This window comes from Aedes albopictus, chromosome 1 (assembly GCF_035046485.1).
Source record: "Aedes albopictus strain Foshan chromosome 1, AalbF5, whole genome shotgun sequence".
Taxonomy (NCBI): Eukaryota; Metazoa; Arthropoda; class Insecta; order Diptera; family Culicidae; genus Aedes; species Aedes albopictus.
In genome coordinates this window covers 20,342,564-20,360,344 of record NC_085136.1, presented here as the reverse complement: position 1 = coordinate 20,360,344, position 17,781 = coordinate 20,342,564, and the positions used below count along the sequence as shown (strand labels likewise).

Sequence of the window (17,781 nt, the reverse complement as noted above, 5' to 3'; positions counted from 1 at the left end):
ATCTTTCTGGAATCCATCTATGAAATTGTTCTTAGATTGCTCCATGAACTTCTACTGGACTCCCTCCAGAATCGTCTTTTGAATATCTTTACAAGATTTCTCACTGGATTTCCTCCTAGAGCTCCTTCTGGGAATTTCCCAGGAGTTCTTCTCTCCTGATAATCATCATGGAAATCCTTCTGGAAATATTACATTAGTTTTTTCTTGGAATTCTTCAAATATTCCTTCTGAAAATCTGCCAGTATTTATTGAGCTTCTACTGGATTCCCACTGAAATCGTCTTTGCAATTTCTTCTGGATATCCTATTGGGACTCCTTCCAAGAATCGCTTTTGAAAATCATCCTGAAGTTTCTTCTAGATGCCCTTCAGGAGTTCTCATGGGAATCTTACAGAACATTGTTTCTAGGAAACTATATAGATGTAATCCATACAATTTCTGGAGAGATATCCAGTAGAAGTTCCTGCAGAAATCAGCAAATGACTTTCCTGGAATGATCCACAGATAGAAATTCTAGGGAAACTCCGGATGAAATTTCTGTAGGAATCTCCAGAAAGGATTAATGGAGAAATTCACAGCTAGAATATCTACAGGAGTTTCCGAAAAGACTTTCTGGAGGAATCCCAAGTCGGAATTCGTGGAAGTGCCGAAAAAAGTTTGGGGCCGGATCAGAACGTCGTTGAGACGCGTTTTTTTTTTCGCGTTATAACGTTCAAAAGTTTGGATGCGTCATAATATTCTTTGTGTTTTCTTTCCTTGGACTTCGTGGGGTATCTGCATGTTCGGACGTTATGCCCCGGAAAATGCGCCATAAAAGCCCTTGGGCATTATGGCTTCGGACGTAATGCTATTGCGCCGTAGAAAAATGGATGAAGTACTACGACTAATTGACTATTGACATCACATCTGTTTTAATTTATACCTCGGACATACATATGGTCAAGATAATGATCCTTTCGATCTAGGTTGAACTTGCTCGAAGTTACTACATCCCGCTCTTACCCGACAAATGGGTAAGAGCGGGATGCAGCAATTCGAGCAAGTTCAACCTGCGTCGTTGAACAGGACTAATTTATACTAAGCTACACTGAAAATATATTTTGTTTCTTTGTACGACAACGCTCTTCCACTTAACAAACGCCATTAGTTGTTTTCTATAACAAAAAGATTTGTGCTTAAAATCGTTTCGTAAAAATCACTCCGACATAAACAAAAACTCTTTTTTTTTGTCGGACCGCCATAATACACCCTAAAAAATTGCACACGTGTATCAGCTGGTTTCCAAAACCCCGAACACATATCTTTTGATTGATACCTACCAGTGTTAGTCATCTGTAGGCGCTTGTTGGAACCGTTCGGAAACAACGGAAACGCTTTTCACTCTGATTCTGTTAATAAATTACTTTTACTTTCAACTGATAAGTATGCTTCCTATTTTCTTCTCGCACACCCATCGTCATATGCACCTGAAAACAGGTTTCTTTGTTTTCTCTGCAATCCAATCAATCATAAGTGATAACTGGTGAGCTTTGTAGCATTCTACGAAGCGAAATTTTCTTTTTACTCAAGGTTAGTAAAAAGCGTTTGACATTGTAAATTTTGTTTCATTCTACAAAGCTAAAGCCAAAATCTACGAATGAGCAAATTCACCGTCTGTCGGATTCGTGATTTCAAACATGATACAACCCATTTGAACTGTTTCAGCATGGTGGTACGAATGAACCGTACATTTTACGCGTTAAATTGCTTTCAATTTACGAAAACTGGTTTTACGAAACATATTTGTAGAGGTTTAAAATATAATTTTAGTGTATCTTAAACGCAAGCATAGGAAACACTCATTCAGCTATTGCATTTCCCTTACTTACTACCTCGCATATTCTGAAACAAATGTGTTTTTTCCCCAGCCAATGGATTTTTTTTGACTTACTTTGGAATTCTTTTGACTTTCTTTGATCATTCTTTGCTTCTGTTTCTTCGCTCTGCAACGGGGCGCCGCAAGAAAACGACGGCTTAATGAGTCGCCAAAATCTGTGTGCCTAAAATGAACGTTTCCATTCTTGTGAGACGGGTACGAATTCATCCGTAGGATTCGGAACTGCAACTTGAATCAATAAATGTGTTCTGATTCAATCGGCTGAATGTTATTCGTTGGTTCAGGCAGAGTGAGAACATTCTTTTGTCTATCCAGCTTTTTACGCTAGACCAAGGGGTGATTCGAATATGACGTTTCTTGCCGACGACCAAATTTCAGTTCAATACCATCATAGTAGACTGCTAGGATAGTTTGTTGATTGAAGTGTCAACCTTTTTCACTTGATTCGTATCACATCAACAGCGATCCTCAGGGAATTTTGAAATGGTGTTACATATTTATTCTGCTGGAGAAATTAATCTACCTTACATTTTTTTAGGTTAACTGCAAAAGGATTTACCGCACATTGATTGGAAATATGTTAGCATATCCTCTTACACTCTCGAGTCTTGACGAATCAATATGGTCCGCACTTTTCTGCTCTATCCAGCTTTCTACTTGGCGGTGCATGATGATCAATAAGGACTGTTCATTTTATAAAGAGGACACCTTATTTGTGTGATATCTTTTTTATTTTTCAATAAAATCATTATCGGTTTTTTGCATAAATTTCCATAGCTATTCTACAGTGTAGGAAAAATATAACATTATACAAATTGTCCTTAGTTATGGAACTGAAGCGGTTTTCGTTAAAACTCAATAAAACCCCATTTCTCAAAATTCTACACAACTTTCCACATACATAACTTTAAAATTTTCATGAACTTTTCAATGTGTTGGGATCTAATACTATTCTTCTAAAGGTAGAGTGTAATAGTTGGTCAGTAATAATGCACCAAGCATTATACAGCTTGATATAGTGAGTTGCCTTGTTATCAATGAAATTGATAAAAAATACTTATTTAAGTCCAGTGATGCAATAACACTACGGAATCAGTTCAAAATTTGTCCAGTATAGAAGAGAATCGCATTCTAAATGATACCGAAGAAAAATATGCTTTAAAGTACATTCTTCATCATAAATTTAATACTTAATGATGGCCATAATGAAAAATTGCATACTTTTTGCTCCATAAATGCAAGTTTTTGATTCTAGAGAAGCTTATTATTATTTATTTTCAGCAAGGTCTGACCCTATGTAATTATATACCTTATTTGAAAATAACTACATGTTAATTTTTATTTTCGACATCATTGTTACGTTGTATTTGCAATAGAGTACATCGTTATTTAGAAGAACCTTCATAGAACGAAGCGGTTTTATCTCCGGTAACTGCCATGAAGCACAGTAACCAAGCCAACAATGCTATCAAGAAGCGGTTTTCTGCATTTGAATTTGCATTATTAGTACTTTCGACTAGATCCATTGAAAACATTCAAAATTTAATATTTTTATACATTTTTGTTTAACAAATAAATTTTATTCTGAAAATCGAGTCCAATTTGTAACTTTAATATCTCAACAACCATTATTCCGATTAGGTTTATATTTTGCCAGAAAATATATCACTCAAACTGCTGCAGCATGGCAAACGCTTTTTTGCAATTAAAAACGATACACCGATGTTTTACAGAAATTTTGTGTTTATCTTTAGTTTTTGGAAATTGAAAAATTGATCTCTCGAAACACTTTGCCACATTTCTATGAAGTTCAATAATTTTGAACCAGTTTATTTATGGTTATTATCTGCTAATATAATGTACTGCACAACTAACCAAGGCTGCTCAAATTTGAACTACGCGTTTTCTTTTTATAGCCTTACAAAGTTGTCCTCTTTATAAAATGAACAGTCCTTAGTTTAGGCTCTGTTTTACGTTGAAGGTCATAAATAGAGCAGAATGTCACCTAAGTTGGAATAAAATGTTGGAACCATGGAATGTCTGATTCGGCAGCCATTGGTTCATTTTTGCAAAGAAGCAATTAATTCTAGGTCAAGCTAATAAAACTAATTCGTTTGATAATAAAAATACACAGTTGGTTCCTTATATTCTGGGCATTTTGTTCAATTTCAGTTTGTGTATCCGAGTGTAATACGTTGCCAAAACTAGAATCATTCTTTCGCGAATGGAGATTGAACCGGGGAAGTCATAAACGCTGAAAACGACAAGCCTTGAACCAAAGTGCATGGAAATTATCAGAACCGTCCTGGTTAAATTCAGCTATTTCGAATCCTCAGACTTCCATTTTTTTGCGATACAGCTGCTTGGTCTAAAACGAATAAAAAACGAGATTAATTATTTCAGCAAAATACAAATGTAACACCATCTTAAATACGCTGAGGATTATTAATCATGCGAATCAAGTGAAAATTTTTGACACTTCAATCAACAAACTCCTAAAACAGTCTACTACGACGGCATTGAACTGAAATTTGGTCGTCGGCAAGAAACGTCATATTCGAATCACCCCTCTTGTTAGCGTAAAAAGCTGGATGCATGCTTGCTTGAACGAGAAAAATGATAGAACTTATGGAACTTATTTCAAGGTCAATGGGATAATGATATTATCCAACCAAAATCAAATTTTTAAGTACCAAATTTTGAGATAGTCCATAAAAAATTTTAAGATATTTTCTCTCGCATCAATACAATTCGACACTGATTCTTCATTAGGGCCTAACTAACATTTTCGATTTCTCTTCATCGATCCTCTCTTTGTGTTATTACGGAAAGTGTATTAATTTTTCCAAAGATTTTTTAGTTGAAATGCGAAGACGACGACTACATTTTGCTCTAGAAACAAAAAGAATAATGATTTTGTTTGTTTTGATCAAGTTATTAGCGAAAGAGAGAGTCGACGAAGAGAAATCGATCAAGTCAGTTAGGCCATTAAGAAAAATCATTGTCGAATTATAATATCATGTTTTGATCACCAGTACTACGCCTTTTCCTGGAATTAGCAAATAGGTCACCACTCTGCGTATTTTATTATTTGTTCATCTAAACGTCTCAATATTGTCTCACTAATTTATCCAAGCTTCCCTCTAGAGTTCCATCCGAGTACTCAAATATCCCTCCAGAGAGCGACTCAGAGGTCCTTGCAAAAACGGTCCTTTTTTCAGAAGTGCCTTTCTAGAGTTTTTAGTGATTTCTTTCATAGATTTCTGAGAAAGTTCTATGAAACATTAAAAAAAAATGGAAAGAATTTATGGGGTAATGATTCTGGAAAATTCATTTGTAACTCTTCAAGATAGTTTGTATTAATCGACTCCTCCAACGATTCTTCCAAAAAAGTTCACATAAATTGGTTGATCATGTATCTTCTGAAGATTATTTAAAGTTTCTTTCAAGACGCTTGTCGGAAAAAAGAAAAAAAAATCAAGCATGTAAATGAAGAGGAATGTCAGAGTTCCTGAAAAATGAAATACCATTCAATTCAGTCTACTCTTTCTGGATGAGTTTGAGTTTTTTAGTCAAATGATTTTCAAAGAATTCCCATAGAAATCTCTGGAGTAATTTCCAAAAAATAACTGAAACATTCAAGAGAAAATATTGTGTTTTTTTTTTGCATGAATTGTTATTGTAATCTCTAAAAAAATATTGTAGAGAGAAACCTAGAGGAACCCTCCCAGTAACTCAAAGAAAACACCGTTTAGGAATATCTAAATATTCCTTGACAAAACTCTAAAAACAAGGTCTTACATTTGGTATGGTAATATACTATAGGGGTAGGCGGGGCAATATGGACACCCGGGGCAGAATGGACACCCTCAATATTTTGAAATATGCGAACTTTTTTGAACTTTTAATAAATGGAGAATATAGTCCATTTGTCTGAAACGTAGTTTCAGGAAAGAAACATTCGAAATTTAAATTATACTCGATTTTACACGAAAAAGTTGCGTCCTCCGTTTTTTGTGCATGGAAATTATAATTTTCACACCATCTAAAATAAGATTTAGTGATTTTTTTATTGCAGGTCGATTAAAACCTGATATTTCTAGAACACATGCAAGTAGTTTTGCTGTATCTACATGCTTAACATGTTTATATTTTCTTCTTTATTATATCAAAAATCAAGATTTGAAATATCTTCTGCTACCGGGGCAAAATGGACACTCACCTTTTTGAAAGAAGCGGCAAGGGAAAAATATAACCTAAATCACAAACCAACCAAATTCTTCGATTTCAGTATATTTTCGGTTAAATGTTCACTATAGTAGACATAGGGTGAAACAAATTGGTCAAAAAACGACAGCAGTGGAAAATAGTTGTTCTAGGCACAGCTGTACATGCCGACAAAAACGAAGCTTTATCCAAAACAGCCTGAATTTAAATTAACTGAACAAAAATGAACTACTTCGGCGTATTATTCATCCATAATAGTTGTTTTGTAATGAAATGACTTTATAGATGTAAATAATGTACGAAATTCGTAAAAGTCTTATGGTGTCCATATTGCCCCATGGGGGTGTCCATTCTGCCCCGTATGCTTGAAGACGGTCATGAAAAACTAACATTTTCCATAACATTTTTTGAAGTGGATAAATCATTTTTCTTCGTGAGCATTCTTATGCAATAGATGCTAAATAGACTTTAAAAGGATACATGTATCAAAAAACTAAACTTTTTTGACATCTTGCCAGGTAAAGTTGGCAAAAACCTTAGGGTGTCCATATTGCCCCGCCTACCAGTACTAGCATTATATATCTTTCTACCAAACATTAAGTGTTTTTTTTTGTTTTCTTTCAAGAATTACTCCAGGCATTCCCAAAAGATTTCTCCAGGAATGTTTTCAATATTACTATCACAAATCAGTTCGGGGATTCTTGTGAAGCTTTTTTTTAAAAGCTCCTCTAAACATTGCTCGCGGAATATCTCCAGGCATATGAGGCTCGAGGCTCCCAAAATCGCTCCAGAAACTCTTTCACGCCGGTTCCTCAAAGAGCTTCTGCTTCAGGAGCATTTGGCTGATTTCTCATGGAGCTTTGTCAGGAACCCAAGTGTGCCTGTAGGAACCCACTTACCTTTCAGAACATTCAACGATTTTCTCAAGTAATTCCCAAGAAATTTCATCTGGAATTCCTGGTAAGTGTTAGGAAGCAAACACGGAATATATTTATTCCAATTTAACTGAATTCTTGGACCAGTTACTTGCAGATAGTTTGAACAAACTTTATGGAAAAATTGCAGGTATTATTTCTAGAGGAATGATTTCAAACTTTTCCTGGAACTCTTTGGAAGAATTCCGCTAAGAAATCATGATATCATTTTGATAGTAATTTAAGGAAAAGCACTGGGAAGGAATTTAATAGAAACTAGGATTTTCTGAAGGGAACTTCTAGAGAAAACCTTAAAACCTGATTATATTCGTAAAGCTTTCTGGATGAATATTTATAATTACTTTGAAATATGGCTTCCGAGATCTTCCCAGGAATTGCTCCACAGCTTTTTCCCTGATCCTAGGTACAAGGACCCCACATCACGGGGAAAATATCTGTTTCAAATCTGTAATTCATTACCGATGTGCTGCAAGCATTACTAATGAACAGAAAAATGTTAGATGTTTCAGATGTTTCTCATTAACGAGGAATTTTTCGCTGAAGTGGCTGTCTATGTGTAGAGTAGACTAGAATTTTCTTACCATTTTTTAGATTTTTTTGAAAACTGATCCTAATATAAGTTATGGATTTCCTAGAGTCGTCTATCAAGAAATCTACATTAAGTTCTTGGAAGAATTTCTGCCAAAACTCGTCACTCACAAATCCAGCAGAAAAGTAGATCAAACGCCATTGGATTCATGGAGGTTTAAGGAAAATTGAAAGAATATCCTATTTTTTTCGAGAATTGAAAAAAACATTTTTGGAAAAGGTTCTTAAAATAATCAAAGTATGATTAGGATACTATTTGAAGAAGAGTATTTTAGAGAATTTTAGAGTAATGCCGTGAAGAACTCCTTGTCAAACCATTCGTTCGAAGTTACCAAGCTCTTCACTGGTATATTGAATAATATTTGTGATTTTGATCATATTCTGCCATGTATTTGGATGATCTATTCTAGATTGTGCTTATTTCCTCCCTGATATTGTACAAATTACCTCCAAGTGCTACTCAGCATTATTCCATTTTGTCACTATGCAGTAGCTTTGTTTTGCAAGATGCATTTCATATTTCCAGATTTATGAACTCTGTTTTCAAAATATGTGGTTCAGACTGCAATTGGTTATATTCTTAGCTGAGTGTTTGCCCGGACTAGGTTTTCCAAAACTTGGATTTTCCGAACGATGTTTTGTTTTCCAAAACACGGGTTTTCGATGTTTATGAGTTTGGAGCATTCTGTTTTACAATTGTTGCGCAAACAAGCATTCTTTAATTGATCATCATTTACAGATCGTGGAATGATTGTGTTTTTCATTTCTAGGGTATGTGTGCCATCAGTAATCTCATGCTCCCATTTTCATCCTATTCGAAAACAAGCGATTACGGCACCGATTGACTCCGTTCTTTTTGTTTTCATGGGTGCTCACTTCTAACAAAAAATACAATAATAAGAAACAAAACAAACAGCGCTTCAATCCTTTGTTTTTCGTGGGATGAAAATGGGAGCCACATGCTTAATAAGGGAACCAATACCCTACATGGTTGATTTACTCCTGAGTTTAAACTCCAACATCTGTTGGCATTCTGCGGATGCTAGTACCGTTTTAATACCTTAAGTTCAAAGTACGCTCGAGTCAATCAAATTCGTAAGAAAAAATACAACAACAAGAATCACATTTTTTCGTAAAATTCTTCAATATACAGAAGATATTAGATTAAAAAAAAAACTATGTATAAAACACTACTCAGAGCGGAAAAAAAGGTATAATTTTTGCATATATGTATACAAAATTGACGTGACATCTACTCACATCAATATGCTTCCGCGTGTTCTAGGTCAACAAACTTCTGTTATCGCCATCAACACTTTCATGTTCTGCTTTACAACTCAATGTGCACCCCTTTTTTTCGAATCTCTTTTGAATCGACCAACATGATAAAGTCCACACTTCGAGATAACAAGTCGTCTCCGTCCGTGCACAATCTGGATGCTGGTCTTCTTAGAACCAGTTTAGTTTACCATTGCACGCGAACACAGCCTCTCATTGAGCCAATTTTGCACAGCAAACTGTGTAGCTTGCCTCCCTCGCCTCGGTGACACATCATAAATTCATAAGCATTAAATTTTCACTTTGCCGCCCCGCCGGAGAGATGAATGGACCCGGATAGATTTGCACGCGCTCTTTCTCCCGTCGATGTCTCGTCGACGATCGACAACTAACAAACTACTCTCAACAAAACGCGATCAACCGACGACACAACGCCAATGTCTGACTCATCCAGACACAGCATTTTTCAATTGTCCAGTTCTATGAATTTGGACGATGTTTTACCTTTTGGCGAAGTTGCACTTCTTGTGGGGTTTCTCTCTGTTTCTGCAACCAACCAGAAGTGGTCATTCACTGAAGGTCGCCCTGCTGCTGCCTCGACTAAGTCTCATATACGATCAGCTGCTTGCTGACACTAAGCTTGCTCGCTTCGCTAATTAAGCAATAACCTATTCACTTCACGTGCAAAACTGTTACTTTGTCCATTGATTACGTTAACACTACCGCACCACCGGTACTGGTACGATCATTTTCACGAACTGCGATCACGCACGATTTTCGGAACTACGATCGCGATCTTCAAAGATGATTTCGCGACGATGAAATTGATGATGATCTTGTGAACGTCCGAAACCGAACCGGACTGAACCGTGAATCGAATGGCAATGTTCTGCTGATGGCGAAACGAAGGCTTTGCTGGACTGATGCTACTGGACAACAAGCGGAATGAATTATGGACGATCGGACGGTTCCTCCAAGTTGGCACCAATACATCTAACTTGGGCAACTTGGTGGCTAGGTAGGCAGCTAGCTAGCTAGTAGTGATCGTCGTCCGTCAGGTCATTATGCGAGCTTTCAGCGGCGCGGCGGTTCCACGCCATGAATGAATGAATGTTACGGGGGTGGAGAGGGAGATCGTGGCAGCGATCACTCACTCTCTCCATTTCGGTGCAGGTCAGTACTCCGTCGGAGATCGCCAAAGCGCGCTTTGTTTCATGATTCACTTTCTGTGAGTTACCTACGCTGCGGCGGATCTAGTGGCAGTGCTGGTTTGAAACGGACATTCCAGCTGAAATGTGAGGTTATGTTTGAACTGGATTGTGCGACGTACAATCAAACTCGGAAGATTGTCGACTGTTATGGACTGTTTGCCTATACCTACTTAGGGTTTTTGCACAGTGCGTGTTTGGGTGGGATGATTCACGAATGGTATTTGGTGCTAACGGTACAGTTAATTTGAATCACCGCCACTCTGAGCTGGAAAGGTGTCAATTACGAGGTTACGATGGTGTCGAATATGTTACTGGTATTAAGTTCAGCGTGCTTTCATTTGCGGTTTTGCGCTCTATTAGTCAATTCCAAAAGACTACCCCAACTACAGGTATACCTCGATTTAGTGGACCCTCGATTATATAGACCCTCGATTTTATGTACTTCGATTTTATGTACATTTTACCAGTGTCGCAAAGCATCAGCGTACAAGTCACAAAAAAGCTGATAAACACCAAACTTGTATCACCCTGTCTCTGCGGTTTCTGATTCGCTCTCTCTACAGTCGCTAACACCAGAAAAGACAGAATCCCATCATAGTCACCCGGTCACCCTTGTTTTGCTACAATCATCCTGACTTGGATACGGGTCATGTGAGTGTCATGACTCTCTCCGTCGCCTCAAGCAGATGCACGCGCAACAGCGTGTAAAACTATGCATGTGTATTATCACAAGCACGGTATTGACCAATCCAAATTCCTCTGTGGTAGTGGTTTGTGTTCAGATTTCCCGTGTTAATCTATCTGTAAGAACTTTGTAAACATCTTTTGTTCTCACGTATATAGATAGGCTTGCATTAGGTTTCGTGAGACATTTTTTGGACAACTCAATTACGTCATAAATCCTATTCGTTTTGCATAGCTCTGTTTAAACACACACATTGAGCGCACCACGCAGTTCGCCCTGGCTATGGCAAACGCTCTCACTTCGCTCGTTATGCATCGTTGCTCAGAGAGATTGATTGTCTAGCAACCCGCCTGAAGCATACTCAGCAACTGCTATCGCTGCAAAGCTGCGAAGGGTGGAACCCACAACATGTTTGTCATTCCAGGCATGACATGCTATCTGGTTCCAGGATATATGTAAGATCTGGTTCGTATCACCTTGGGAAGGGTGACTCCAGAAAGCGGTTCAAGTGATTGTCTCGTGATGGTCGCGATTATTCGCAAGACTGAATTTTACCTCGATTTTATGTACATTTTTTTAATGGTATTTTTTTAACTATTCAATCAGTTTAAAATTTGCAATTTATTACATGATGACTTATAAACCAGGGGTTTTCAGCCTTTAACACGCGAAGCACTTCATATCAATAAATTGTTTTGTAGAGTACCCATATTAGCGCCAATGCATACCTCATGACATACTTAGTTCTATATATTTACTGTAATCTCATACTTCCCTTTCTGACTTCATTTTTTTTTATAAATATCCCTGACTTTGTCGATGATGGCGATGAGCGGAGTATATGGAGTGATTTTCTGGCAATATTTTTTATAGATCCCTTTGCAATAACAACATTTTTGACGGATGCATGCAAACTGATTCGCCAGATCTTCTCTCAAAGTTTTCCAACAAACTTTTTTCAACGATTCTTATGACTCACCGAGAATTGTATTAAATACCTGATATTTTTGGTAGATTTGCTGATTGAATTCCAAAATTTATAGCAAATTCCCTAAAAAGTTCATTGTAATGCCTCGGATGATTACTGACAAGATTTGTGATAAATTATTTCTAGTACTCAGATCTAGTTAGTCATGGTTTCCCGATTTCAGCGTCCCTTCACGTGCACATTCCCAAGGATGAATTCCTGAAGGAATCTTTGAAGGAGCCGCTTGAGCAATTCGTGAGCTGCTGGAACAACTTCTTAAAGAATACATGGAACAACTTTTGAAGAAATTCCTGCCGAAACTTCTGAAGTAGTTCTAGTAATATTAAACAAGTATCTAAAGATATCTCCGAAAGTATCACTGAAGAAATTTCAAAAAGAATTTTAAAAAATCTGAAGAAAATTCTGAATAAACTCCTTAAAGCATTTCTGAAAAAAAGAATTATTTTTTAAAATTCATAGATGGATTTTCTGAAGAAGTTCCGGAAGGAATACCTGGAAACTACTGCTAGAATAACTAACAAAACCTCTCGAGATATTAAAAAAAACCTGGAGGAACCCCCAAAACAAATTTTAAACAAAGTTTCAATGAAGTCTTTGAGAAACTCATAAAGGGTGATACGGTCAAAATTTGGTCACACATTTTTTTTCATAACCTTAGACTGCGTACATCAAAACAGCTGAATTTTGGAACAGTAATGCTACATTATATGTAGCTTATACCATACAATTTTCATCAAAATCGATTGAGTATTGGTTGATATACAGATAAAACCATCGACCTACCTTTTTAAAATTTTGTACAAGGGCGCTCCATAGTAAATTATCGGAAATTTAAGGTCAGTAAAGCACAATTTTGATACTGCTCCGATTTTTATCAACATTTTACAGTATAGTTCTATTATGAAAATATGTTCTTAGTAAAATTTTGAGCCATTTTGTATGAATACTTTCAAAGTTGTACCAGTTTGGATATGAAAAAAACTGAGCGGGTGCCACTTAAGCAAATATAGCTTTGTAACGGCTGGATCAAATTGAATGAAATTTTTACACAACATTTTGATTTGTATACTTTACATACAGAAAAATTTTCATTGAAATTGGTTCAGTATTTCTGGCTCTATAAATAAAAGAGTAAAAATGTGTTCTTATTTTTTAATCCTCTTTGTACAAAATTTTAAAATTGCAGTTTTCAGGATTCACAATATCTCTGCAAATACTAAACCGATTTTGATGAAAATTTTATGGTATAAGCTACATATAATGTACAATTACTGGTCCAAAAATCAGCTGTTTTGGTGTACGCAGTCTCAAGTTATGAAACAAAATGTGTGACCAAATTTTGACCGTATCACCCTTTAGAGGAATTCTTAGAGGTGCACTTGGAGGAAATCCTGGAGATATTTCTAATAAAATATATAGAGGAATAACCGGCGGAATTTCTGAGGAAATCTCTGTGTCAATTTCTGCAGGAATCTCTGTATAAATGTCTTTCAGCCTTTCCATAGCAATCCTCTATAGCAGTCGGCAAAACCTGAAGAAAAATTTCTGAAGTAATCCTTGGAAGATTTCCTAAGACTTTCTAACTTAAAAAATCCTTGGAGCAATTTCTGGAGGAAAAATGTCTTGAAGCAATATCTAAAATTCTAAAGGCATGTGAATAAATTTTGGGATTTTCCTTTATAATATCTTATAGAATTCCAAAAGCAATCATTGGAGACAGTTTTTTTGAAAACTTCAGAGATAATTTTAAAGAAGTTTTAATTTTCTGATTCTGATACATTGAGAAACAGAAACTCAAAACTTCTTCAAAATTTGAACCATATTTAAAAAAAAGTTCATGGAATACTTTTGAACTTCATGGAAGGTTTTCTAGATGAATGCTTCGTAAAAATTCTGAAGGAATCTCTTTCAAAGAAATTCGTAGATGAATTTCTAGAACAATCTATGCAAGATTTTTCGAACCCATGCAACATTTATGGAATCCATCCGTGTAAGACTTTCTTAAGGAGTTCTTAGAGAAGTTTCTATATGACATTGTAAAGTATAGAGGAATCCCTAGAAGATTTTGTGAAAAAATTCTGACTGAATTTCTTTGGGATTTCCTGGATGAATTTTTGAAGTAAATCTATGAGCAGTTTCCAAAGATTTTTTCAGGAACTCGTGAAAAATTTTTTAAACGAGTCCTAGGATGGATTTCAACAAGGATCTATGAAAGAATTTTCGAAAAATCTGTGGAAGTTTATTAAAATGTAGAAAATTATTAAAAAAAACTCTGAAGGAAAATTTGGAAATATTTTTGAAGAAATTATTAGTCTAATTTTCTGAAGGAACCCTCAGGGTAATTTCTACAGGAATCCCTGCAGAAAGTTCCCTAATGGATCTCATACTTTTTAAAGAGTCCCTGAAGAATATTCTAGAGAAATCCCAGGAAGTTTTTCTGACAGAAATTCAGATTAAAAAAACTCTGGAGCAACTTCTAAAGTCAACCCTGGAGAGAGTTTTAAAATAAATCCTCGGGGAACCGTTTGAGAGAATGCTTTAAGGAATTTCCGAAGGATTCTTCAGACAAATATCTAAAAAAGTCTCGAAAAAATTTACCTCTCTGAAAGATTTTCTGAAGAAATCCCTGGAGGAGTATCAACAAAAATTTATACACAACACTTTCTGAAACATCCGGAGTCACTGGAGAGGAATTTCTGTAGAAATTGGAAATTGTTGTGAGAATTTTTGATGAAATCCTTGGAAGAGTTTAGAAAGTAACCCCAGTTTAAATTTTTGAAACATTTTCTGAAAAATAGATTATGAAGGCATAGCTGAAAGTTTTATTAAAGGAATCTCTGGAGTAATTTGAATAAATATCCAAAGATATTTCTAATGGAATCTCTGAATGCATTTTTGTAAGAATCATCAGAGGAATTTCAACTCAAATTTAAAAATATTTTTTTTTGGAAAAAAATGGAGAGGAATTTCAGAAGAAAATCATTGAAATGCTTGGAATGAATTCTTTGTGAAATTCATAGAACAGAAATAATTTCTAAACAAATCTCTGAAGAAAATTTCCAAATGGAAGATTTTTTTAAAAGAATCCGAAAAGGATTTTTTGGCCGAACACTCGCACAAATTTCAGCAAACAAAAACAGAAAGATATTTTACAAGAGTTTCTGAAGAAATTTTTGGTAGATTTCTCCAAGAGATTCTCCAAAAGATTCTCCAAATAAATGCCTAGGGAAATTTATGAATAAATAACTAGAAGAATTTCTGAAATAATTCTTGGGCCAATTTTCAAAAAATCTCTGAAATAACTTGTGTAAACTGTAACATGATGAATTAATGTGGCAAGTATCATTCGCAGACCGTCGTAATAGAGTTGAAAATTCTGAGTTCACTTAACTTTATTTAACACCTCAGAATTGCAACAAAAGTCGACCGAGACCGAGACGATAGCGTCACAAGCCTACACTACTCATACAGAAAGATCGTTCGGCAAATACAGCACAACCAGTAACCACGCTCTATCAAGTGATTGTCACGAATCTCTAAATTTCCGAAGGAATCCCTTGAGGAATTTCAGATGGCAACCCTGGAGGAATTTATGAAGCAATTCGTAAACAAATTCCAGGGTAAATAAATCCTCAGAGATATTTTCAAAAAAACCCTGAATGAATTTCCGATTTATTTTTTTTTTTAATTTTTTGGGACATTTATGCAAATAGCGTTATTGTGTATGTCCATTGCACAAAATATTGGCTTTTCAATCAACCATAAATAGTTTTAGACAAAATATTTCGAGCATAAAAAATAGCGAAATAGTGGTTTATTCGTTATTAAGCGAGAATTACTAATATAGGTCAAAAACTTCGAGCCTTTTATCGAAAACTCAATTTTCATGCAGTTTTTACATGTTTTGGTACATTTTGGTATAAAATTTAAATAAAAATAAAATAAAAAAAATTGCTTCGATTTTATAGACATTTCAAAAATTGAAATGTCCACTAAATCGAGGTATACCTGTACCAGGTTGAGAATGAAAATTTACATCCTTCGTTTGTTTTGGCATCTTCTTCTTCTAGTTGTACCGTCATAATGACGGATGAAACCTGCATTAGCTTAGTTTTCAAGGAGCATTTCCACAGCTGTTAACTGAGAGCATGAGCGTGAGCATAGATGATTGTACAATTCGTAGTTGCTACTTTGTGATTGACCAGAATAATCAAAATTTCACAAGGAACCAACAAACGGAGCTTGGGAGTAGCTACCGCTCTCAATGTGCATCTTTGGACACGTCCTTACAGTCATCGAGAAAGGGAGGGAATGTTATTGTGACGTACGTTGCTACTAGAGACCGAGATCACCTCATCTTCTCCACGACTTTTGATTAGTTTTTGTTTTTGTTATTGGGGAGGGGAAAGTCACATGATCTGGATTCACTTTGGTAAGTGATATGATTCATGAAACTTATATTTGGATCAAAACAGCTATCTTTATTCTGACTAAAATATTGCGCATGTCGACGCCAAAAATGACGAACTTTTCATATTATTTTGTAAATGCAAAAAATAAAGAAATATATTAATTATCAACAGAAAATAACTAGGCAACTAGAGCTGCCACTTGACGTGACAAACCTGTCAATATTTGTTGGGTAAATACACGAAAAATATAGTTTAGTTTTATATTGAAATTTTGCTAAATTTTGTACATTATATGAAAATAATTATTTTAATAATATGGAACGAACTCACCAGTAGATATCCATCCCAGTGTCCAATAACTATGTGCTTCTTATCGACGTGGACAGAAGTGGTATTTTGCCACATACTGGCATCCTCTCAGACTGGGGAACGTGAGTAGTATGTGTGCTTCTCTCCTCGCACACAAAACGACGACACACGGACAGCACAACGCGAACTAATCGACCTAACGAACCTAAACTAATCGTGTGACAGGAACAAAGATATACCACAGACTAACAGACGTCTCACTCTACTTACTTTCCATCGTTTCCCGTTTAACGGATAATTCAAAGTGATACGTCTGTTTGTTTGTGGATATACCTACTTCAGGGGATACACAAAATGACCGAGACAGGCTACAAATTTTCGACTAGTCGTAACTTTTCATAAAGTGCATCCAAAATTTTCAAGCTTTTTTTTTCTAAGTTCATTATTGAATAAGTCATGATGGTTCAAAATTTCCTTTTATTTGGTTAATTGAATTCGGAGATTTTGTTCTATTCGTCATGGTGAGTTTTTTGAAACCTGTTAAACTCAGAGTTGGGCTCAAATTCCTTCCCAACTAAGCTATCGGTATCAGGTATCAGAAGGCCGGCTCCAGAGGCACGTTATCCTCAATTTGGGACATTTGTGCCATCGCCAAAATAACAGCCTATTTCATCATCTACCTGAGGGAAAATGAAGGAAAAAGGATTTGGATGGGGATAGAGACAGGTAGGGAAATAGGAAAAATACCCTGCACCCAAAATAATATTCACCTTAGGTTTACGTGAAAGCATACATAAATTTTTTCCACAGTACTTTTCACGTAAAATTTATTTGGAGGTCCGGTTATGCAAAGCCAGCCAGATCCCATTCCATTGTAAATAGTTGTCAGATAATATATACGTGATTTTCCAGTTTATTATAAATAGCTGTCAAATTACCATTACATGAAATTCGAATTAATAACATTGGATTTCTGACATCAGTTATCATCATATGTATAATATTTTGTTGTTCATTTCATCCGGATTGACACACTTGCTAAATAAATAAAAGCATTCCGATTTATTGATCATTTTATGGATAAAAACAAAAAATAACTTTCTCATTCTCATTACAAAGGCTTCTCGTTTTTTTTTCAGTAACAAACCGAATGCCACCGCTTCCGATGGCATTTGAAGCGCACTTCTGTTGAGCAGCATTGTGCATTCTGTTGGAATTCTGTGTTTTCTGAAAACAGAAGTAATGAAAATTTAATTTATTTGAAAACTGTTGT

At 35.7% G+C, this 17,781-nt stretch overlaps 2 protein-coding genes across 2 annotated transcripts in view; one reads left to right on the top strand and one right to left on the bottom strand.

Moving 5' to 3' along the window:
* The window catches only part of LOC109408928 (uncharacterized), a 56,222-nt gene extending 46,437 nt beyond the window's left edge, over positions 1-9,785 (bottom strand). Inside the window, exon 1 of the mRNA XM_062844165.1 lies at positions 9,408-9,785. The gene's annotated coding sequence lies outside the window, so the exon portion shown is untranslated. The remainder of the gene's footprint in view (positions 1-9,407) is intronic.
* Positions 1-17,781, top strand: part of LOC109433612 (E3 ubiquitin-protein ligase Ubr3) — a 229,740-nt gene that overhangs the window by 169,807 nt on the left and 42,152 nt on the right. The gene's annotated exons all lie outside the window — the stretch shown is intronic.